At 37.5% G+C, this 24572-nt stretch overlaps 1 protein-coding gene and 1 non-coding gene across 2 annotated transcripts in view; one reads left to right on the forward strand and one right to left on the reverse strand.

The window, feature by feature from the left end:
• pgbd5 (piggyBac transposable element derived 5) overlaps window positions 1–24572 on the reverse strand; it is a 210023-nt gene that overhangs the window by 123880 nt on the left and 61571 nt on the right. The gene's annotated exons all lie outside the window — the stretch shown is intronic.
• Window positions 12606–12688, forward strand: trnal-cag. Its single transcript has one exon. It is a non-coding gene; the product is annotated as a tRNA-Leu (tRNA).

Consider the following 24572-nt stretch of genomic DNA (forward strand, 5'->3'; position numbering starts at 1 on the left):
CCGACCTCGGATAAGCGGAAGAGAATGGATGGATGGATGGAAATGCTAAACTGCTTTCATGCCACCAGAAAGTTGTGAACGGTAGCCTGTATGGGATTTCATTGTGTACATCTCACTCACATTATAGCATAATGAAAAGTGTAGCAATGACAACCAAAATGTTTACATTTGCATATAAAGGACACCTGAACAAAGGAGGTGCATTTTTATTAACTTTTTATGAAGATATTTTATGAACTTCTGATATTCCATTAGGGGCGGCACGGTGGCATGGTGGTAGAGCTGCTGCCTCGCAGTTAGGTGACCTGGGTTCACTTCCCGGGTCCTCCCTGCTTGGAGCCTGCATGTTCTCCCTGTGTCTGCGTGGGTTTCCTCCGGGCGCTCCGGTTTCCTCCCACAGTCCAAAGACATGCAGGTTAGGTGGATTGGCGATTCTAAATTGGCCTTAGTGTGTGCTTGGTGTGTGGGTGTGTTTGAGTGTGTCCTGCGGTGGGTTGGCACCCTGCCCAGGATTGGTTCCTGCCTTGTGCCCTGTGTTGGCTGGGATTGGCTCCAGCAGACCCCTGTGACCCTGTGTTCGGATTCAGAGGGTTGGAAAATGGATGGATAGATGGATGGATGGATATTCCATTACCCATAAAAGTGAAAAGGAATCCTTAGTATTTTCAACAACAAACAATTTTGGTGAATTATTTCCAAACAATGTTTTGTACTATCCAACATACTCCTGTAAGTAATTGCCCTATTGAACTCGGAAAACGTTTACACCACCTATACCAGCAATAACTGTAAAAACACATTCCTGCAGTCATAGATCAGTCGCAGTGTGATGGTGTAACATATTTTTCTTTGCTGAGATATTTCAGCTCAGTGACATTTATGGATTCATATACATGAAGTAGCCATTTTGGGTCCCTTGTCATTTGCATGAATTTCATACTGTGGGATACTGTGACCAATAAAAACATCCCTCCATGAAAATCACCTTATGGTTTTATACTATTTCACAAGTGTAAAGGTTTTGAATACAAATGCACTGTAATCATACTTCAAGACAGGCAAGGATCAATTGCTTGGACAACTTTTATTAAAATGAGAGATCTCACTGTCAAGGAAGCATTGAATAATCACTAGAAAATCTAAACAAAATCGTTTATTTTAATTCTGTACTTTTTTATATATAAAGTGTTAAAAAGAGGTTACTCAGACACTTCCTCTTAAAGCAGATGATATGAACATGTCAGGACTGAAACATGCATAATACCATCATGGCCAATGGAAAATATCCACAGACACAAAGCACAAAACATACATGGTGTAAACAAAGAATAAAATGACAAAATATAAAATATCTTACAAAAACCCAAAACCAGAAAAATACTTAGAATTAATCCAAATGAAATTCAGTTCACTGAGGATCAAGATAACTGCAGATAGCCTGTACAAATAGAAAGCCAACAAAACACTTGAACATTTAAGGATCAACAAAGTACATAATGGCAAACCTGACGTGGCTACTTATGTTCTTGTGAGGGAGTGGTGGCTTCTACCTGTCATGGTAACATTTTAAAGGATTCACCACTGCGAGGTAAACAGAACAAAGTAAGGAATGTTTATTTAGCTTCAGGCATACATGCAACTCATAAGCCCTCTCTGGCAGGCTCCAGTCTTTTCACATTACCTCCTTTTTGGAACGCTACACTCTCTTGGTGATTACTTGCATCATTACTGTAGTAACCTATCCACTGATAACACTTTCAAAAGACAGATAAGACCACATCTCTCCCTTTAAGATAAAAGGTGCAACATCAATGACAATTTTCTATTCAAGTTTTAAATGACCTCCAAACTTATGAACAGATATGCACACTCTTATTTTTATACTCAAATGAAAATGCATACACATTTTTTTCCCATGATGTATTTCAACATTTTTATAAATCCGGTCTTTGTGGTTTAATCACTCCTCTTCTAACTCCTTGTCACAATGACGGTTGGTAGAGGCTGAACTGGGGAAAGGTGCAAAGTTGGTATGACTTGATCTGTTGGGCCTGCAGTATTGCTCCCCTCAATTGGTTGCATTAACAAAGACTTTTTCTGTTTCTCCTCACAATACCATGTGCCAATTCAACCAAGTAGGAATGTGGAGAAGGATGTGCTGATATCATGATCCCTTGGGGCTTTGTATCAGTTACCCACACCTGCTGTCCTAGGCAAAGTGAACACAGACTTCTTGCACGGTGTCTGTCATTGAAGTTCACCACATCTTTACTTTTCCTCTCCCTCTTTCAGGTCTAAATTGAATAGATCTGGTGGTTCTGGAACTAACATAAAAGGAACCTGAGTGTGAATTCTACGCCCCATCAGTAGCAGGGCAGGGCTGTAACTAATGGCTAGTAGTGTTGCTCTGTATGCAAGGAGTGCCAAATAAGGATCTTGTGTCTTATGAATACTTGGGGTGTAACTATTCTCCAAATGCACGGTCAGGTTCATTCTTTGATTTTTGATCCATGATTTGGCTCATACAAAAACAAAAACAGCACAAAAAGATGTCTGGGTTTTATTAAGTCACCAATAATTAGAAACACATTTTTTAAGAGAATGGCATTTGGATCTTGCACTGATCCCTAGGTAAGTGTTTGCTCTAGTATCGATTTCTGGACAAGCCCTGCTTGTGAAACGTCACAGATTTCAAGGTGTGATTGATATTTTGACACGGGAGACTGAATTAAATACGTACAATACCTGCCTTGTTTACCCTATCGTCATAAAGGCAAATTTTCATAGTTTTGTTTTAAAAAAAATCAAGTTTTGTGTTGCAATTATGACAAGAAGCTGCAGTGTAAGTCCTTCAGGCTTTAAGCCCAAGCGTGCAGTCAGTGCAATGGCTTAGTGAGAAAATAAAGGAGTCAGATAAGCTTTTTGCCAGTGTACTGAAAAGTTCAGATCCTCATAAAATGAATGTCGGCCATGAAAGTCTGGTGTTCTTGTTAAGAAACTAATGAATAAACCAGCTGGTTAGAGGTTACAATTCAACTTGCCAATGCTATGACCTCATACACTGAATCCCTTAAGGATCATGTAGTACACGAAGCAGGCGTCACTGATGGATTATTTGAGCCGCTACATCCTTCATGATCTTCAATGCCATCCACCAGCTGTACAGGACAGGTGATGTCAAGACTTCACCAATCTTGGGGTCTTCTGATGGCAGCATCTTAAAAAGTTTTTTTTTCTTTTTTTATTGTTTTAGTGCCAAAGATCACAGAATTCTAGGGAATAACTAGCAAGAAGATTTTTTCCCACATGTTACCAACTGAATTTTTCTGTACTGCTCCTTATGGGTTATTTCACAGTCACTGTATCAGGAAAAATGCATATTGTTAAAAAAAAGTGTTCTCTTATAAAGAAATCCATGACAAAAAGTGTATTTTAAGGCATCACAAATTTAAATTTCTCTAGTCCTCTCTCTACATTTTGTGATTCCCTGATACTCTTCATGCAGGGTATAATTTGTCTGGAGATAGTTTGAACTGGCTGGTAAATTGTCCACTTTAGCATCCACATAAATATTGGTACTTTCCATCAAGCCCTTATCTGATTTACTCCTGCTCTCACTATGTCTCACTGCTGCACGAGATAGCAATGTCTTGCCAGGAACATGACTGATTTGGTAAGAGTACCACATAATTCTGAGACATAATCTCTTAGCTCTGACAGACTTTGTATCCCTAACAGACTTACAAGTCTGTGGCTCATCTCTGTATGAAAGTGTCATCCTAAAAGGATGTCTCTAAATCACTCACATCACCAGGTAATGTCCAACGCTTCCTTCTTAACTTGAACATACCTCTGTTCTGTCTTAGACAATGATTGGGAAGCATATGCTATAGGCCTCAAATGATCTTCATCAAGTTGCACTAAGAGGACCCAAAGGCCATATGAAGACGCGTCAGCTGACAAGTTCAGCTCCTTGTTAGGGTCATACAATGTCAGCACTGGTGGAGAGGACAGCTCTTTTTTTAGCTGGGTAAAGTCATTGTGCTGTGCACTGCCCCCAATGTCTGAGTCTGGCAGTAATGTGAACTAGAAACTTTAGTTCCCCTCTGCACAGCTCAAAATTTTCACTATTTAGTGCAATGCCTGCCTCTTTAATACGGTGTGCAGCCTCTCATCATGCTCAGATTCATTTCTGCCCTAAATGAGAATATCATCCATGTGATAGACAATGTCTGGCTGCCCTTCCAGGAAAACGGACATTCTTTTCTTAAAATGCTCTGGTGCAGAGGTAATACTGAATGTCAGTCTATTGAAATAGTACCATACAAACAGGGTAATACTGGTGGTGTATTTGGCTGACTCTTCTGACAGTAGAATTTGCCAAAAACCCATGTTGGCATACAGTTTGCTAAACATTTGCACCCCAGGAAGCATGCCAAGAGCCTGTTCCACTAAGGGTAAAACATATTTTCTCTGCAAACTACCTGGTTCAATCTGATGAGGTCAACACAAATACGTACTGTTCATTTCTCTGGCACCATACCTGAGAACCAATTTGTTGGCACCTCCACTTTGGTTATGATGCCTAGGTGCTCCACTCGTGAGAGTTCCTCTTTAAGTTTACCTAGCAGTGGAATTGGGTTTAATTTTACTATAGTATGGGAGTAAAGTGTCACCTTCGGTCTCAGCTTTATGGTATACGACTGAAACACTATTCCTAAACCATTGCACAGCTTAGGGAAGTTTATTTAGCAGTTTAGCATCAATGCTATCTAGTCTGGACACAAATTTCAGCTGGTGCTGGTCTACCCAGTAAATAAGTGTGTAGGCCTTTAACTACATAAACATCCTACAGAACTTCAAAATCACCCTTACTGAGTGGCACACTTGTCACCCCAAGAACAGGGAGTGGTATCCCATCTAGACCGTAAAAAAATTCAGTCTGAAACGTCTATGCAAATATATTTACTGGTATCTACAAAAACTGTCATAATATTTGATTGTACCATGATACGGATGTAGTGATTCTTGCCAAATAAAGCTTCAAAAAGTAAAGCCGCTCTTAAAATAACCAAAAAATCAGACCTTCTCTTTTCACAAGTCTGAACCCATTCAGCCTAGCCCCAAATGGGAGGCTTCCAGGCCTGCACATGCCCAGAAAAAAGGACTAAAGCTATAAAAAGAAAATGAAAAAGTAAAAAAATAAAAAATAAAAAAATAAAAAATCCAAATTCGCACCAGAAGGATATCACTAAAACCATTGGTCCCAAAACAAAGTTCCCTTAAATTTAAAAAAATGCAAGACAGAATAAACAAGCACATACAGGTTTTGCCAAAAAGTTAAACTCAAAGCCAAAGAAATGAATGACTCTCAAAACATAAACAGTACTTTATGAAAGAAGCAGGGGCTAAAGCCAGATTATCAATCCATTCATCTATCGATTCAATTAATAAATCCTCTAATCCAGAGCAGGGTCAAGAGGTAACAGGAGCCTATCCCAGCAAGCATCGTGTGCAAGGCAGGAACATCTCCTAGACAGGATGCCAGCCCATTGCAGGGTGAAGACACACAAACACATCACTGGCCAGTTTCGCATCGCCAATCCACTTAACCTGCATGGCCTTCAGGCTTGCTAGAGAATCATTTATAAGACCTAGAAAGTAGATCAGATGCATGAATGTCACTGCAATAGTCCGTTCCAAGTGTGGTCCTCTGGGCCTTTCCCTTTCCACTGGACAAGATACTCTACCCCTTTACCCCTGGTGTTGAGAATCTAAAATGGACTGAATCTCAAATTCTTAAGAATCATCTAGTGACATTGGGGAAGAAGGAGTCTTATTAGAATAACAAATAAATACTAAATAATAAATAAACAGAACCACGTTAATATAATTACAGTAAGAATATGGAAAAGAATAATTTAAGTTAAACAAAAAATACACAAAAAAGAAAAACAAACATAAGCGAGGAAACAAATCCTGGTTGTAACATATCATTTCCTTGTTCTGAGGCACCAATGCAACCACTCTCTTACAATGCTCCCCACAAGAAAATTCAGTAATAATAAAATTAGTCTTAATCAATGGAATGGAAAAAAAAGTAATGCAGCCTCTCCCTTTAGATAACTGGGGGCAGTCCCCCAACTGCATCATCTGCTGGCTCTGCCCCCTTAGGTTGTATATAAAGTGGACAGGGCCAGAAAAAAGTAAAAACCGTAAACCTATAATACAGTATTAAAAAATAATATAAGGTAGACTAAATTTTAATAAATATAATATTACATATTTACCATATAGACATAACAAAGAATCCAGAATTAATAACATAAAATGAAAAATATTCAAACGATAACAAAAACATTAAATAAACAAAGAAAAAACATAATCCTTGCTTAACCATGACTTTTTTTAGGGCTACTGCTCTATTTAATATACATAAACGATATAGACAATATAATCAATAAGATGGTTATATTTGCAGATGATAACAAACTAGGTGGAAGGACATAAAATTAGAATATCATCACAAAGTTGATTTACTTCAGTAATTCCATTTAAAAAATGAAACTTGTATATTAGATTCATTCATTACACACAGACCGATGTATTTCAAATATTTATTTCTTTTAATTTTGATGATTATAACTGACAACTAATGAAAGTCCCAAATTCAGTATCTCGGAAAATTAGAATAATGTGAAAAGGTTCGATATTGAAGACACCTGGTGCCACACTCTAATCAGCTAATTAACTCAAAACACCTGCAAAAGCCTTTAAATGGTCTCTCAGTCTAGTTCTGTAGGCTACACAATCATGGGGAAGACTGCTGACTTGACAGTTGTCCAAAAGACGACCATTGACACCTTGCACAAGGAGGGCAAGACACAAAAGGTCATTGCTAAAGAGGCTGGCTGTTCAGAGAGCTCTGTGTCCAAGCACATTAATAGAGAGGAGAAGGGAAGGACAAGATGTGGTAGAAAAAAGTGTACAAGCAATAGGGATAACCGCACCCTGGAGAGGATTGTGAAACAAAACCCATTCAAAACTGTGGGGGAGATTCACAAAGGGTGGACTGCAGCTGGAGTCAGTGCTTCAAGAACCACCACACACAGACGTATGCAAGACATGGGTTTCAGCTGTCGCATTCCTTGTGTCAAGCCACTCTTGAACAAGAGATAGCGTCAGAAGCGTCTCGCCTGGGCTAAAGACAAAAAAGACTGGACTGCTGCTGAGTGGTCCAAAGTTATGTTCTCTGATGAAAGTAAATTTTGCATTTCATTTGGAAATCAAGGTCCCAGAGTCTGGAGGAAGAGAGGAGAGGCACAGAATCCACGTTGCCTGAGGTCCAGTGTAAAGTTTCCACAGTCAGTGATGGTTTGGGGTGCCATGTCATCTGCTGGTGTTGGTCCATTGTGTTTTCTGAGGTCCAAGGTCAACGCAGCCGTCTACCAGGAAGTTTTAGAGCACTTCATGCTTCCTGCTGCTGACGAACTTTATGGAGATGCAGATTTCATTTTCCAACAGGACCAGGCACCTGCACAAAGTGCCAAAACTACCAGTACCTGGTTTAAGGACCATCGTATCCCTGTTCTTGATTGGCCAGCAAACTCGCCTGACCTTAACCCCATAGAAAATCTATGGGGTATTGTGAAGAGGAAGATGCAATACACCAGACCCAACAATTCAGAAGAGCTGAATGAACAACATGAACTCTCATAACACCTGAGCAGTGCTACAACAACAACAACAACAACATTTATTTATATAGCACATTTTCATACAAACAGTAGCTCAAAGTGCTTTACATATTAAAGAATAGAAAAATGAAAGACACAATTATAAAACAAAATAAATCAACATTAATTAACATCGAATAATAGTAAGGTTCAATGGCCAGGATGCTGATGTCAATAATGCTGATGTCAATAATAATAATAATACCGGTAATAATAATAATAAGCAACCTGCCATTATACAATGTGTCAAAGAACAACTGTGATTGTCTAGGTTGGTCTAAGAGCTTTGTTTAAATTGATATAAATCACATGGTTGAAAATAGACAGTGAAACATTTTTCTAGGCACAGTTTTTACAAAAAGATAAAAAATATCTTTTCAGTTTTGTTTCTCTAGTTTTACTTGACACTTTACTTGACTACAGACTGATCGACTCCATGACACGCTGCATTGCTGCAGTAATCCAGGCCAAAGGAGCCCCAACTACATATTGAGTGCTGTACATGCTCATACTTTTCATGCTCATACTTTTCAGTTGGCCAACATTTCTAAAAATCCTTTTTTTGCATTGGTCTTAATTGATATTCTAATTTTCCGAGATACTGAATTTGGGACTTTCATTAGTTGTCAGTTATAATCATCAAAATTAAAAGAAATAAACATTTGAAATACATCATCTGTGTGTAATGAATGAATCTAATATACAAGTTTCACTTTTTGAAAGGAATTACTGAAATAAATCAACTTTGTCATGATATTCTAATTTTATGACCGGCACCTGTAATGTAGAATCAGGGACCCGAACAGCAGGCAGGCTCAAGCAGATTTGTGGCAGATGAAATTTAGTGTAAGTACATAAGGTATTATACCTAGGAAGCAGTGCTAGAGAAGCAGAAACTGAAAAGTATGAGATATGAGAAGCGGCTGAAGGGATTGAAACTTTTCAGTTTAAACAGATTGGAGATTAAGCTGTGAGATGACAGAAGTATTTAAAACTGTGAAAGGCGTTACTATAAAACAAATTTTGCAATCAGAATACTGAGGCATGGTTAGAGAGTTGTTAAGGGAAGATTTTGCACAAATGCGCAAATGCTAGAACGTCTTTTACTCAGTTTAAAACCACAGACATGCGGAATAAATTACCAAGTAGTGTAGTGGAGAGTAGGAAATTAAGGACTTTCAGAACTTCTTGATGATATTTTGGTTAATCGAGATGAATTGGATGGACGAGTTTGTTAGGAGGAATGGATTGGCTGTGTCACAATTGTTCTAATGTTCTATTGGTAATAGATTTTTGGCCATACTGCCCCCTCCTACAATTTTATGTATAGGGAACACAAATGTTAAATAATGTCTAAATGCTGCAGGAAACTCTACAATAATATTCAAAATTTTTTCCATGTTCATGTAGATATTTTGAGTGAATTCTGTATCAAACCTGCTTCATTTGGTCAATATGGCTATGAATGTGATTCAGCTTTGTGACTCTTTCTAGACTAAAATAAATTGACAGCTTATTTGCATGGATTTCTAGTAATTTATTTTAATTGTGACATGATAGGTCTCTAAAATCTATGCAGTTACATCTTCACTCTGATGCTTAGAGTCAAAGCTAGTTAAACTTAAATTAGTGGACCACACTAAATCAGACCTAATGCTTAACTGAAGTATTTAAAGAACTGTTCCTAATTGACCTAATAAATGGCCAAGAATTCACTAAAATGTTAATCACTGTATGTGACTTTTCAAGTAAAATTCTATTATGTGCAGAATTTAGCAAGCCACGGGACAGTTGTGGTGTACGCCCAGGAATACCAGTTTTGTAGTGCAAAACTCTCAGTAACTCACAGCTCTGTACAGCTAGCAACAAAAAATCAAACATATCCCTTTGTGTGTATGAACTGGTGATGAGGTCTCAGATGGAAGTACAATGCATTTAGTGAACACAAGCAAATCGAAGGAAAAACGAAGAACCAAGAAATGCAAAGGCAGCCACAAGGAAGGAAAAGTGGATGTTCTGGAGGAAAGCAGAGGCTCATGGAACTTTGGAGCCGTCATAAATATTTATTAGATATATCATCTTTGTTGTACTATGACAGAATGAAAAATGGTGGTCCATGTTGACTGGCTGCCAGAATGTGTCAACTTCATGATACCTTTGCAGTGTAACAGGAAAGAGTGAATTTAGTCATTCAAATGAGGTGCCAGTGAATAACATGGAATTGGGTTACCATATACAACAATAAACACACTTTAAATGATGTGTGTGACACCTTTCATTACAATAAAGCAGTTTTAAACAACTATTCTAAAATAAACAACCTACAGAAATATTCAAAAAGCATGTTTTGCAAAAAAAAATCTTCTTTAAAAATTTATTACCACTTCAGAGAACTATAGATGAAAATAGATTAAGGATGGCAGCCGGTTCCTTTGGGAAAAATGGTTTCCTGCAGGGTAGGCTTTTAAAGTCAGCTCTATATTTATTAAACCAGGGAAGCTAAAACACCAAGGAAACTAAAAGTTGTTTTTATTCATTTGGGACTGTGTCACCCCAAAGCACTTAACACGTACAGTATACTGTAAGATATTGTGTATTCTTATATTTGGGAGTTAATGTGACTTGCTCAGCATGATGCAGACCACCTAGCCAGTAAATCTCAGCCTGTTACCTTGTGGCTTCAAACACGCACTGTAGCCAGACACACAAGCTTGCTTTTAAACACCTTATAAAAGGCTAAACCTAACATCACAATAATCACAGGCCCTTATTTATTAAAGCATCTGTGAATATCAGCATAAATCAGGGCATACATTATACCAAGATGACAGATGACTTCAAATTTACATTCTTAAATAAGTGTAAACTATCAAATTTAAATATGGAACTAACCCACTGGGATAATGAAATGCACTTGATCTTTGCAATGCAAATTTTGTACTTTAACTACACAAACACACCTTAAAGCCAAACGGCACAACCAGCACATGGATTCACATACTGTGTTGTCATGAATAGTTTGAAACAAAAGACAATGGAGGACAGAAATAAAAGCTTTAAAACACAACACGGCTGAGCCATGCAACTTGGGAATGATAAAAGGTTTATTATGGGTGATTAACCTATATTACATGCAGTAGTGGGTGGTGTGATGACAAAAGAAAGCTCAAGTTTGGACAGGGACAACACTCGGCCAGGCCTTAAGGAATTTGGTTGTGGACATTTAAGTTAGCGGTTATGCCGATGCAGTAAGGAAACTGCCAGGGTTGGCATAACACATCTGTTGAAACTATACATTCTGTAAATAATTAGTCTGGGGTCACAGACCTTAGCAGAAGGAAATCAGTTCCTGGAAGGCTCCAGTAGCTGCAGGTTTTCATTACAGACACTTTCACCATTATTAACCAACTAGCTGTGTTACCTGGCTGAAAGGCAGAAGAGGTCAGAAACTGGGCGTGCCACCTCACCTGGTAGACAATTCAAATGGGTGACAGTAGTGCTCATATTTTGCTTGTACTTTCGTTTTTTCTTCTTTAGTTAGCTCTTTCTTGTATTGTGACCCTTAAATAAGACATACATAATGCACTAGTGAGACTGCATCTGGAGTACTATGTGCATTTCCGGTCACCACTCTATAAAAAAAGATATAGGAGCACTTGAAGCTGCGCAAAGGAGAGCAAGCAAATGCATATCAGGACTTAAAGAGATGTCCTACTCCAACAGGCTCTGGAAGTTAAACCTGTCTAGTTCTGAGCAGAGGAAAATATGTGGGGATCTAATTCAAGTCATCCAAACTCCTAAAGGAATTGGTAAAGTAGATTTTTTTCAATTTAAAGTGTGGGATCATGTACTCAAGGACACAAGTGCTAATTAAGGGGGAAGGCATTTAGGACCAAAGCCAGGAAGCACACACAGTGTTGTGAGAAATCTGGAACAAACTACTGAGACATGAATTTGAAGCAGAAACCTTGATAACCATTCAAAAGTAACCGGATGTGATACTGGGACTGCTTAGAGCTAAACTCAAATATCGTTAAGGTTTCTGCTACACAAATGAGCCTGATTGACTGATTGAGCTCCACTCATTTGTCAAATTTCTTATGGTCTTATGTTCTTCATAAAAGCATCTATTTTCGTACATTTTAACTTTTTTGGGTTCATTCTGAGTCAAGAAGTTTGCCACAAAATTTCTCATTCCTCTTATAATTTAAATGTGATATTTTATACACTGTATGTTCTAAACTGTGTGTATGTGTATGTGTGTGTGTATAAAATGTACATATGTAGAAAAAACACTGTGTAGACAGCTAGGTACGCATGTTATAACACTTATCTCAATTAACATCACCAGTGAATCATTTATATCCAGTGTGTGAACACCACCAACATTTTACTATTTGCCATTCCAAATTTGCTGAATGCTGCCTTCATCACTTAATAACTTTTTTTGTATTCATGATAAAAAGTTGGTGACACCATCTCACATATTTAGAGACAAAGTTCAGCACATTTCTCTGTGTAAAATGTGTATGTTGTCCCCAGTTTCGAAGTGACTACTTCAGGTCAATTTCCAAAAATAAAAATGCAATGTTCACTGTCTCCTCTAATTCAGCCTGATGTGACTAAGTGTGCTCTCTGATGGATTGACATCTCATTCACACATTCTTTTTGTTTCTCATGTGGCAGAAAAATGTTTTGCTTAACTACAGCCCTGTAATGAAAAGAGCAGAATGAAAACAAGAAAGACAAAGCATACAGTAATATACTGTAAAAGGTAAAAAAATGGATTATACAGAATAAGTAAATGCTGTGAACACCCAAAAGTTTTCCTAGAATCAAATATACAAGTTATGGAGTGTCTACCAAAGAGTCAGGATGGCCAAGCAGTCTAAGGTGCTGCATTCAGGTCGCAGTCTCCACTGGAGGCGTGGGTTCGAATCCCACTCCTGACACACTCTGTTGGTATTGTATGATGAAGTCGGGAGTGGCAGAGAAGTATGTAAGACTTGTACAGGATATGTACGAGGGAAGTGTGATAGTGATGAGGTCTGCAGTAGGCGTGATGGATGCATTCAAGGTGGAGGTGGGATTACATCAGGGATCGGCTCTGTACCGACAGGTTGACAGGCAAGATTTGACCAGAGTCCCCGTGGACTATGATGTTTGTTGATGACATTGTGATCTGTAGCGATAGTAGGAAGCAGGTTAAGAAGACCTTGGAGAGGTGGAGATATTCTCTAGACAGGAGAGGAATGAAGGTCAGTAGGAACAAGACAGAATACATGTGTGTAAATGAGAGGGAGGTCAATGGAAAGGTGAGGATGCAGGAAGTAGAGTTGGCGAAGGTGGATGAGTTTAAATACTTGGGATCAACAGTACAGAGTAATGGGGATTGTGGAAGAGGTAAAAAAGAGAGTGTAGGCAGGGTGGAATGGGTGGAGAAGAGTGTCAGGAGTGATTTGTGAAAGACAGGTATCAGCAAGAGTGAAAGGAAAGGTCTATAGGATGGTAGTGAGACCAGCTATGTTATATGGGTTGGAGATGGTGGCACTCACCAGAAAGCCGGAGACAGAGCTGGAGGAAGCAGAGTTAAAGATGCTAAGATTTGCACTGAAGAGGATGGATAGGATTAGAAATGAGTACATTAGAGGGTCAGCTCAAGTTGGACGGTTTGGAGACAAAGTCAGAGAGGCGAGATTGCATTGGTTTGGACATGTGCAGAGGAGAGAAGCGGAGTATATTGGAATAAGGATGCCAAGGATAGAGCTGCCAGGCAAGAGAAAAAGAAGAAGGCCTAAAAGAAGGTTTATGGATGTGGTCAGAGAGGACATGCAGGTGATGTTTGTAAAAGAACAAGATGCAGAGGACAGAAAAGTATGGAAGAAGATGATCCGCTGTGTCAACCCCTAACGGGAGCAGCTGAAAGAAGAAGAAGAAGATTGAGTGTCTACCATACAGAGTAAATAGACAGCAAAAATGACCTAATTTAGGTGTGCAGACCTACATCTTGGCATACTGAAAATGGAGGGATGCTTCAGTAGTTTTAGTAATGCAAAAAAGCCAGTTAACTGTTGCCAGTAAAGCAGACTTAACACACTGAGTTGAGTGCTGTTTCTGTATTAAGCAACACACATAATGGCAGCATTCTGCATTGGGTGGATTTTTTTATACATCATTTTCATAACAAGCCTGCAGAATTACATAAGTTGCAGATTTCAACAGCTTAACTCAGCAGTGACATTTAAATGGAAAGTAATAATGTGGGGCAGATTGCGGTACTCGCTTTGAGTATATACAGTGAGCAGAGTGCATCAGTAAGCAGCTTTTCTTTAAAATTTCCGTAAAACACACAATGTCTAATAACTCACTGCACTAGCTTAATTGGTAGCTTTAGTCATAGAAATATGTACATGTATTGCAATATTTATTTTTGCTATTAGTATATAATTGGCTGGTGCCCTTATCCAAGGTGATGTTAACACTAAGGAAACAGTACAATTATTAATTTTTTAAACACCAAACGTATTGGCAATTTAGGAGTTCCTCAGGATCACACACTGAGCTGGAGATGAGGACTGAACTGACCAATGGGCCAATGTTTAGCGACTGTACCATACTTCCTTGTATTTTACCCCCCTTGAGTGTTATTTTATAATAAACACATTATTTTTTTCAGTTTTGCCTCCTTGACATTATAACAGGTGTGTAGGGTTTGCGGCAAGAGATCACACAATACGCTATTCCACATGGGGTGCTTTGCTACTTGCTGCCTTCATTATTGCAGATGTTCAAATAACAAGTGCGCAGAAGTGATCTTAGGCTTATTTCTCCCCACCAGACTTCCACCACTTCACTGCACTCATTATTTGAACATCTGCTATAATAAAGACTGACGTTAATGCAGCCCCACAAATATATTAGAGTATGGAGATATAAAATGATCATGTTTTTTCCCTTTAGAGTAAATTTAAATTTGGGACTCATTACAGGATTTAGGTTGGTGAAGCAAAGAGCAATTTACTGCTCTGTAGATTTTGCAACTCTTTTCTGTTTTACAGATGAAGCCAATATAAATAAACTTACAATTTCACTTGGTAATGTGAGGTTTGTCCTGGTTTACAGCATTACATGATTAATACAGTTTCATCTGCTTGTTTTTAACACAATAATAATTATTGATTCAAGTAATGAGTTTCAGGAAAGAAAATTCAGTGAACAAAGGTAAGTAAGTACTGGCTGGTACTGAATGATGGGTGAGAAATCAGTAAATGATTTAGTTTTAGTGAGCATTAACCAAACCATTTTGCTGTGGATATAAAAAGTGACTAATCTTCCTTAGACTTTCCCATGTTTTACAAGTTTAAATTTCATTATGTTTCACTGGGATTTTGTTTTTTTTTTGGCTTTCTCAACCCAAAACTTCTAGAAAGTCACATGGGTACAAAATCTCCAAAAAAAGTCTCAAACCCACCTGATCCAAATCAGGGTCATGGGAAGCCAAAGCTTAACCTGGCAGGATCCACCTCCGGACAGGGGTTCTAGTTCCTAACTGGATCCATTCATGCACTCACTCAAACCCACACAGGGCCAGTTTGGGATCAGTAGTCAATTTAACATTTGTGCCTTTGGGATATAGAAAGAAAAGTACAGCACCCAGAGAAAAATTGGAAAGAAAAATAAAACACCCAAACAAAAGCTTCTCATTGACATGGGTAGAATGTGCAAACTTAAAGACGATGGCAGCTAGGTTTGTGTTGTGAAACCTGAATCTGTGAAGCAGCAACACTAACCACTGCACTGTGTGTATTTACCCACCCTGAGTCAACATTGTGCAGACTTTTAGGATGCACTTCTACCATCTTTCTGCTGTATTTTGTTTGTTCTCCCTTGCACATTTACTCAGGCTTCTTCAGGTTAACTGCAAACTTTTGATGAACAATGCTGATTTTCTGACATATGTTCCTATTTGGATATGAACTGTGAACTTAGCCTGTGCCATTCCTGAATACTGTCTTTGCAATGTTAAGTAAGTTCTTTTGTCAGTATGTTTTGGAAAAATAGTCCAGAGTTTGTTCAATGCATATTTTTGCATCATTGCCCTTTGAAGCTGAACATCCTAACATAAATCAAGACAGGGCCTTAAAACAGAAGATCAAAATTACCACCTGGAAGAGCACATCAAAAAGATCCATTCATATGTAAAATCAAAAAGACATTCGATAATTGAAACAGCACTAAACAGAAGTCGTATAAAGCATGATGCTAGAGTTCTACGTTCTTTCAGTGCTCCTTTTTTACTTTTATTTCCTCTGCAGCTCCTACCCGGTGTTTATAACATGATTAGTATTGTTTGGCAATATACCTAGGCAGGTGTGATTAAGACTTGAAAAAGATTGGGGCAAAAATGTAACCTTGAGTTCCTATTTGACATCTGTCATGTTCTTACTGGGGTTTCTCCTAGCTCTACTGTACATTTTCTTCTTCTTTACTCTTGAACTCATTTTTTTTGTTAATTGTTCTCACATTTTCTCCTTAGCAAAACAGCCAAAGGGTGAAGCAACCAATCAAGAGTAATTGATCAGATGTGCTGCTCAGTATGGCTGCCATATGAAACAACTCTGAACAGCCTGATCTTTGTCTCAGATCTTCTCTGTGGGGTTGTTTGTGTGTGGAATTCTAAGATTCACTTTGTATGCAGCTCTTTTGTTTAGGTCTAGCCTAAATTCTATTGTTCTTTTCTGGGTTCACCTGGTTTTGATATTTTGTGGTATTAGGATTATCAAGTCTGTATTTGTCCTTTCAGCATTAACCAATTATTTAGATTTTTGTTACCTACTCAGTTGTTTGGTATAAAGGGTTTTGGGTCTGGGATAAATTTTCTTCAGTTTGTTATGTTACAGGCAGTGTTTGCTCCATGGCTTATGTTTACTTCCCTTTTTGTGCTTTCTTTGTTAAATTTTAAAAAATTTTCATGTGTCTTATTATAATTATGTGCTTTTGCTCTGTTTATTTATTATTTAGCTTCTATTTAATGTGTTATCTATGTTCTCTTATGTTTCTTGTGCTTTGTGGGTGGAACCACTATGATCTCACTATTGAAGGACCGGCATCAACCTTCATATTCTGAAGTTGGGAGCTAATCCTTCAGTGATTCAATGACATTTGCAATGTGCTTTTTTCTTGTGAGTATTGGTTTGTATGGCTTCTTTAATGATTGCCTCTGCTCTTTGATTTTGCTTTTGTTTTGTGAATTTGGATTTATTTTCCTTGGATTACCTTTTTAGGCAAGCCATTTTACAGTTTTTCATTCTTCTTTTTTATACAAGATATCTTCTTCATTTATAAAGATTGCTAGTTGGATTGATCTCTCTAGCCAGAAGTTTATGATTTTGTTCCCTAGAGAGGCATTTTTGATATACAGTGGAACCTCGGTATACGTACTTAATCCGTTCCAGACCCTTTGACTTATACCAAACAGGACGTATACCAAACAAATTTTTCCCATAAGAAATAATGGGAAAATGATTAATCCGTTCCCATGAAAAAAAAAATCCTATTGCTATTGGCATATTATACAATGATGGGGTTATATAAAATAATTTAAACACTGCTTAATACTAAAATACTGTACATAAATACAAAAGCAATTAGATGAAATAAATGAAAATTTTACCTCACTTTACTTTTTAATAACATCTTTGTTTTTCACAATCGTAGATACAGTCGTTCTCAGCAAACGGTATGCAACAGCCATGTCCCAGATACGCATGCCACCTTCATACTTTTCAACAATCAATTCAAATTTACATGAAAAAAACACAAAATCACGTTGTGACGATGCAGGTTTGCTGTATGCTCCCATCTGCTGCCGGGGAGACCTTGAACCCTACACCGTCGGTAATGTGCCTCACTGCTAACCTCATCGGTAAAGCAAGGGGATGGTGAAAAAGTGCAAAGTGCTTTTATTAAAACAATTAACAAAACAAGGTGTTCAAATTAAAGTGCAGTCTCCAAAGTTCCAATAAATAATCCATAAAATCAGAAGTGAAACATGGAGGTTAAAAACAATAGAAAAAAGTCTTCTTAAAAACAACGAAGTTAAAAGCAGGAAGCATTCTTTAAAAAAAAAAAAAGTAGAAGCCTGGTGCCTGCTTCCCAACTGGGGAGTCGCCCTACTTGCAGCTGACCTTCGCTCTGTCTGCTTCAGCCACTTTATCCATGCGCGCTCTCGCTCGCTCTCTCTCTCTCTCTCTCTCTCGCTCTCTCTCTCGCGTCCGTTCTTTCTTTTTACTCCCCTTCCAGCCAACTCGCGCTTCTGTTTATCAAGATAAGCAGCCCTCTCTCTCTCACTCACTCAACCTCCGTCTTTTTTTCTTTTTACTCCCCTTCTAGCTGACTTGTGCTTCTGTTTATCAAGATAAGCAGCCCCAGGAACAATCATGAATGCGGACGGTCCCTCACAAGTGCACTTTGGTAAAAAACGCCCACATCGCTAATCTCCCTGACATCCTTCAGCCACATATTTATTTTAAAGCTGGACTTTGATAGGAGCTGTGGACCCGCTTTATCACATAAGTGAAAGTTCACAGAGAGTTATAGCGCTGGTTGTTCACTGAATGCTAGCAACTGGCGCACTAACGCTCGTGGGCAGTCGTGGCTTTGTCTTGAGAGAGGTAAACAAGGTTAGCACGCGAGTCGTATTCCAAACAAAGGTCGTATACCAAGCAAAATTTTTTGTGTCCAAACAGGACGTATACCAAGTTGGACTTATTCCAAAGCAGACGTATACCGAGGTACCACTGTATTTTTAAACATTAAAGTATATTTTTACCTTTTGAAAGCTCATTTTTTTAGGTCCATGTAGGTTAAAGCTGGCCAACTGAGTTTGGGGTCAGGCTGCCTAGGTTAAGGGCTTTTTGGACAAGCTATGGAGGATTTCGGCCTTTTTTATTGGTTCACATTTCATTATTGCACTCACAATATTAGTCCCAGCAGCATTGTAAGCAAGACAGCAATGCCATACTGTGTGAAAATTGATTTAAAAGTTGATTTGCAAATGTGTACAAATCAACTTGCAATATGCATTTCCTTTCAAACTGATGAACTTATGAGACAAATATCTATAGCGATTTGTCTAGAATCATCAATGCCTAATCTGAATAATCAATCAGTTTTCTACAACTTGCATTATTTCCATTGAACAAACGAACATTATACTGTGCATTTAAAATATATTATGAATCAAAAGGGTATGTCTATATCATATCGTATGTCACAGTACACATTACAATGCATCTTCACAATTCACAATATGCTTTTTTAAAATCTAGGTGTGACTCTACTATTACAACATAAAAACTTAAAACTAGCCCCATGTACAGAGTATTTAGTATAATCTGTATGTGCAGAGTGGAGCTGCTCTTTAGGTGTTCATAACCAAGTCTGAAAAATAATGATGTACTTACAAACAACTCTGTCTTCTAATGATCGAACTCTGCCATTAACAATTGCCTAAATATATCCTATAGGTTTGCTCAGAAAATATCAGTATGAGAAGCACACTTGTTTTCTTCACCCCTGATTTAGTCATACAATGGAAATACTTTTCATCAATCTATCCAGCCATATTCTCAAATGACTTTTTTTTTTACCAAAAAGTCACAGCATTTGAAACAAGACAGGGATCATGAGGTTATTATTTAAACAGTATTTATGTCTATTTTGTTTTTTTTAATTGTTTAAAAACTCCATTTTGGGGTTTTAAATATCAAGAAATCTATTTTCATCTTCAGAATTTCGATTTAGAGTTTCATTTCCATCCATTATCCAACCCACTATATCCTAACACAGGGTCACAGGGGTCTGCTGGAGCCAATCCCAGCTAACACAATGCGCAAGGCAGGAAACAAACCACGGGCAGGGCACCAGCCCACTGCAGGGCGGGCACACACACACACACACACACACACACACACACACCAAGCACACACTAGGGATAATTTAGAATCACCAATGCACCTAACCTGCTTGTCTTTGGACTGTGGGAGGAAACTGGAGTACCAGGAGGAGACACACGCAGACACGGGGAGAACAATTAAACTCTACGCAGGGGAGACCCGGGAAGTGAACACAGGTCTCCTAGCTGCAAGGCAGCAGCGCTACCCACTGCATCACTGTGCCACCCGAGTTTAATTTCAATTTCTAATTTTTATTTTAAAATTGGTCAGAGACCATTTTGTTATGAAAGTCACCATTTTTTCTTTCCATTGCTAGGTACTACAGAGGTTGTTGAGGCGGGTCTTCAGAGTTCTCAACTTCTTGGAATGGGTTAAAATGCTCATCAAACAGATCACTTCCTCATCTAAGTTTACGCAGAGAAATGCTTCAATTTGTGTCAGATTTTGATTTTTCTTAAACCATATTTCTGGTATTTCTTAGTGTGACCTTCTGCTACAAATTTAGGCCCTGATTTTCACTTCACATTATGGTACCCTCACTCAAGTTTCCATTTGTCCCCTGGTTTTGACCTTTTGTCTGTTTTGACTACATTTATCGCCCAATTTGCCTCTCAAATGTTCTGTGCCCTCACTCATAGCACAACAGCAGGAAACAAGCCTGGATGGGACATGCTTAGATTCATTCATTCTGAGCAAACTTACTGTTGCCAGTTAACCTAAAACATATACAGGTATCTGTGGGACATAGTAGGACATCAGAGTATTTTAAGAAAACCCACTGTGATAACAAACAAATTTCATACAAGCATAGGGCTGCCAACTCTCGTTCTTTGGAAATGAGGGCAATTGGGTCAAAATATGAGGACTTTTGAGGACGTCTTTCCTTATGATCCCATAATACTTATGGTTTTTTAAACTGATATAAAACTTTAGTAGCAGTTTATCACTATACTTATGATATGATGGGCACAATCACAGTCACTGGCAAACTAATAACCCATTAAATATTTTGAATATGTCAAGCATCTTAAATTAACAGACTTCATTCCTTCCATTCTTATCTGGATAGGTTAACTGTCATAAACCATTAAAAAATGATACACATGGTAAATTTACTTCTAGTAAAATAAAAATAATTTTACTCTTTTCAATTTAGTTCATTTGCATTTAACTACATTCTTTTATATTTTTCCACTGAATCTATTTTTCTCAGTAAATTTGGGTTATTGGAAAAATACAAATAGAAATCTTTACATAACAAGCCACTGAACTTGAATCTTGTGAGCATTAGCTCCTTATTTAAATCTGATAGCTAAAAAGATATTGCATTTATATGACAGAATAAATGTGATTTTTTTTTTAAATTAACTGAAACTTTAATAGTTGACTCATTCATTTACAATTATAAATCCATTTTGGAATAACGGGTGATAATAACAATATTTTCCATTAAAATATTACAAAGCAGTACTTACTCACACTTAAATACAATGGACTGTACCTGGATGTATGAAATTTCTTGTTTAACTAAGCTGCTGATAGAAGAATCAAAATAACATCTCACATAGAAAACATGAAATTGTAATTTCAATTTTGAAAAAATGCACTTAGTTATGGTGAGTTAGAATTTCAAATAATTAAGGAAAAAAATTTATAATAAACTGTCTACTTGCCAAGAAGATAAAGCTGAATTCAAAAGGAAGTGAAGAATCCAAGTTGGACAGCTATTGACTATTCTCAACAATATCTGCATGATTCTGGGAAAAAAGTGTGTGCATTACTCCTACAAATGCCGATTGGAGTACAGCTTTCAATTTTTACCAATGATAAGGATATGGAGATTTTCAAAATCTGAATTCCTCCCGGACAGTCCATGGTGTGTTAAAAATGAGGACACGTCCGGGAAAATGAGGACGGTTGGCAGCGCTATACAAAGCAGAGATCATACTGAAATATGAAACCAGCTCTCCAGAGTTTTGCAGCAGCTATGCTAGTTAGTGAGAAAGTACAGAATTTTCTAATGACATGAAAATAAACCTGTACATTTTACTAATTTTAGAAAGCTACAGCCTGCAAGATACCTTAACTGCAAGGAATGATGACCTGAACAGCTTCAGGAAACATAAATAATTTATGCATTCAAAATGCAATTTATGTGTAAAAATACATTAAAAAAATGTTCAAAATATTTACGTTTACCAAGGAATTAAATATTAAACCAGAAAAACAAGTTTGTACTTTATGTTTAATGCTGGAACTTCATTGTGGCACAAGAGGCCCAAATCCTTATCTAGTCAACATTTGCTCTTCCTATGTCTGTATGATCTTTTATTCTGCATCCTGAAAACATGTTTCTTAGGTTGATTGGAAACTTCCATTTAGTGCTGTTTGCATGAGAGTGCCCTGTAATGGACCAGCTCCCCGAGAGAGCGAGATTGGGAGCATGTGCCACCCACGACGAACCACCCAGATTGGGACCCAAGTGCAGTTGTGCAATGAGTGACACCTCAGCACCACACTGGAACAGTGCAAGGTTTTTTATGGTGGCTGGAATGCCAATCCTGCCACCACACCTCAAGTTGTCCCTGAAAGTTGGAGGACCTGCTTGCAGGGCTAGATGCAAATTGTGTTATACTGTAATTAACTGATAGTGCAAAAAACAGATTATTCTATTATTTCAATAATTATTTCAAATAACTGAGAAATTCTAAGAGAAAGAACTTCCCCAAAAAGTAAGAAACAAAGAAAGAATCAAAAGTACTCAAGTATGAAAGAAACAACAAAAAATAACTAGTGAACAGCAAAGAAGGTCATCCAGAAATCAATAACCAGAAGTTTAAAAATGGGGGGTAACCAGAAATATTCCAAATACAAACTGTCTCAAGAGAAACTAGCACAATGAACTAAAACCAAAAGAGCACTATTACTTTTTGGAGATTATAATGAGTGCCTCCAAAGTTATGAGCATGGTAATCTTTAGAAAATGAATGAAAAGAAACAGGCACAAATCCAAAGTCTAAAAATTGGAAGTGGTTTCCCTTAGACTTTCTCATACACTCAGATATGGGGATGGATATTTGAAGAGTAAACCATAAGACAATGATTAAATTTTTATGTTATACAAATTAAAGAACATCAACAATAAATCAAATTAATAATATATTGAACAATTACTATAAAAGTGAAGTTGAATAAATCAGCAGATGCATTAATAAAAGATAAAGTACCACTTCTGGTTAGCGGAAATAGCCCAAAAGTTGATACATATCTATGTTTTGTACCTAATACTTGTATGCAAAATTTGGTTGACCTAAGTGAAAGTGTACTCAAATTATCGTGTTTACATACACGCACATAGACACGTAGACATAATTCCAAAAATGTTTTTTTCAGACTCAGGGAGGTCTAAAACATCGAGATTCATCAAAATCTGAAAATGGAAATTCTGGAAGATTCCAATACATTCCCGATACTTCATATATGAGAAAGTCAGGGAGGTCTAAAACATCGAGATTCATAAAAATACCAACATTTTTGGACGATTAAAATGCTTTCCCTATACTGTACTTCATATATGAGAAATTAAAAAGAGAAGAGCATTTGGAAAAGGGAACAAAAGTACCACAAAAAAGGTAGCTAATGGCACAATGAAGTGTTAGGGGGAAATAAGAGTCTTTTATCACCTTCTCAGGTGACTATCTACCTGCAGCACCTGAGGACCCAGACTGGCCTAGAGGCCCTGCCCCCACAGGTTCTGACCTAAACTGAAAATCATTAACAAGTAAAAGAAAATGGGCAGGTAAACACAAGAAAAACAATGCTTTACAAACATAGTCCTGACACTTTGTACCCTGGATAATAAATAAACAAATGAAAGTGGAAATGATTAGGTTTCTTCATTATTACAAATTAACATTTCAGGTTTATTACACAGCGCCTTCTTTATTTAACCACAATATTTTTTTAACTGTGTATTGGATTTTGCCCCTCAGCATTAATCATGTATATCACAGTTGCTAATGAATACAGTCAAAGTCTGACATGTTTAATGAGGATTTCAGGGTTAACTAAACAGATGTGTGGATTTCTTCACTGATATAAGAAGAGCCAAGCACTGATATAAATAATTTTGGCATCTTTACTGTAGTCTAAATTCCTTTGACTTGTATAAAGAAAGCTGACTCTGACCTGCTCGCTTCTCATACTACAGTATATCTTTCAAAATGTAAAATGTAAAAAAATAGCTCATAAGCAACGAGTGCTTGGAACTCTTCAGCCTGTTTCTTTAAGGTTCCGTTCATTGTTGGGTTTGCTGTTTCTTCAATATTTAATTAAGGATGTGTCATATCCTAAGCTTTGAAAGCAAAGAAGTCCTGTTTTTTTCAGCTAGTGTTTATAAAAGCCAAGAAACTATTGAAGCAGTTGCCTACTTGTAGTAATTTGAGTAAATGGAAAAGCTGCTGATTTGGTTAAGATTTCTTTAAATTAAAGTTCCAACACAAGACCAGTATTGGCAGGTTTTAAAAAGAAAGCTTTCATATTTAAATGAGCTGACAATCTGTGAGCCTCTGTTGATAAGGGTTACCACCGGCTTACTAGGAGTGCTATTTAAAATGTGAAAAAAAAATCTGGCAGGAACCAATAATTAAAAGAAATAGGCATACAAGTAACATTTGTTACCTTTATCTTTTTCAAAGATAATCACTGTAAAGGATATGTAAATTTACTGGACTTTTTGAAAATGATTATTATACTACGCTATTATTATATTATCATAGATACTCGCCAGGCAATACAAACAGGAAGTTATGAAGTCAAGGTTGCAACTTTATTAGAAAATGTCCCACTTTCTCTGCACAAAATTAATTGAATATTCACT

The sequence above is a fragment of the Polypterus senegalus genome, chromosome 3, assembly GCF_016835505.1.
Source record: "Polypterus senegalus isolate Bchr_013 chromosome 3, ASM1683550v1, whole genome shotgun sequence".
NCBI lineage: Eukaryota > Metazoa > Chordata > Cladistia > Polypteriformes > Polypteridae > Polypterus > Polypterus senegalus.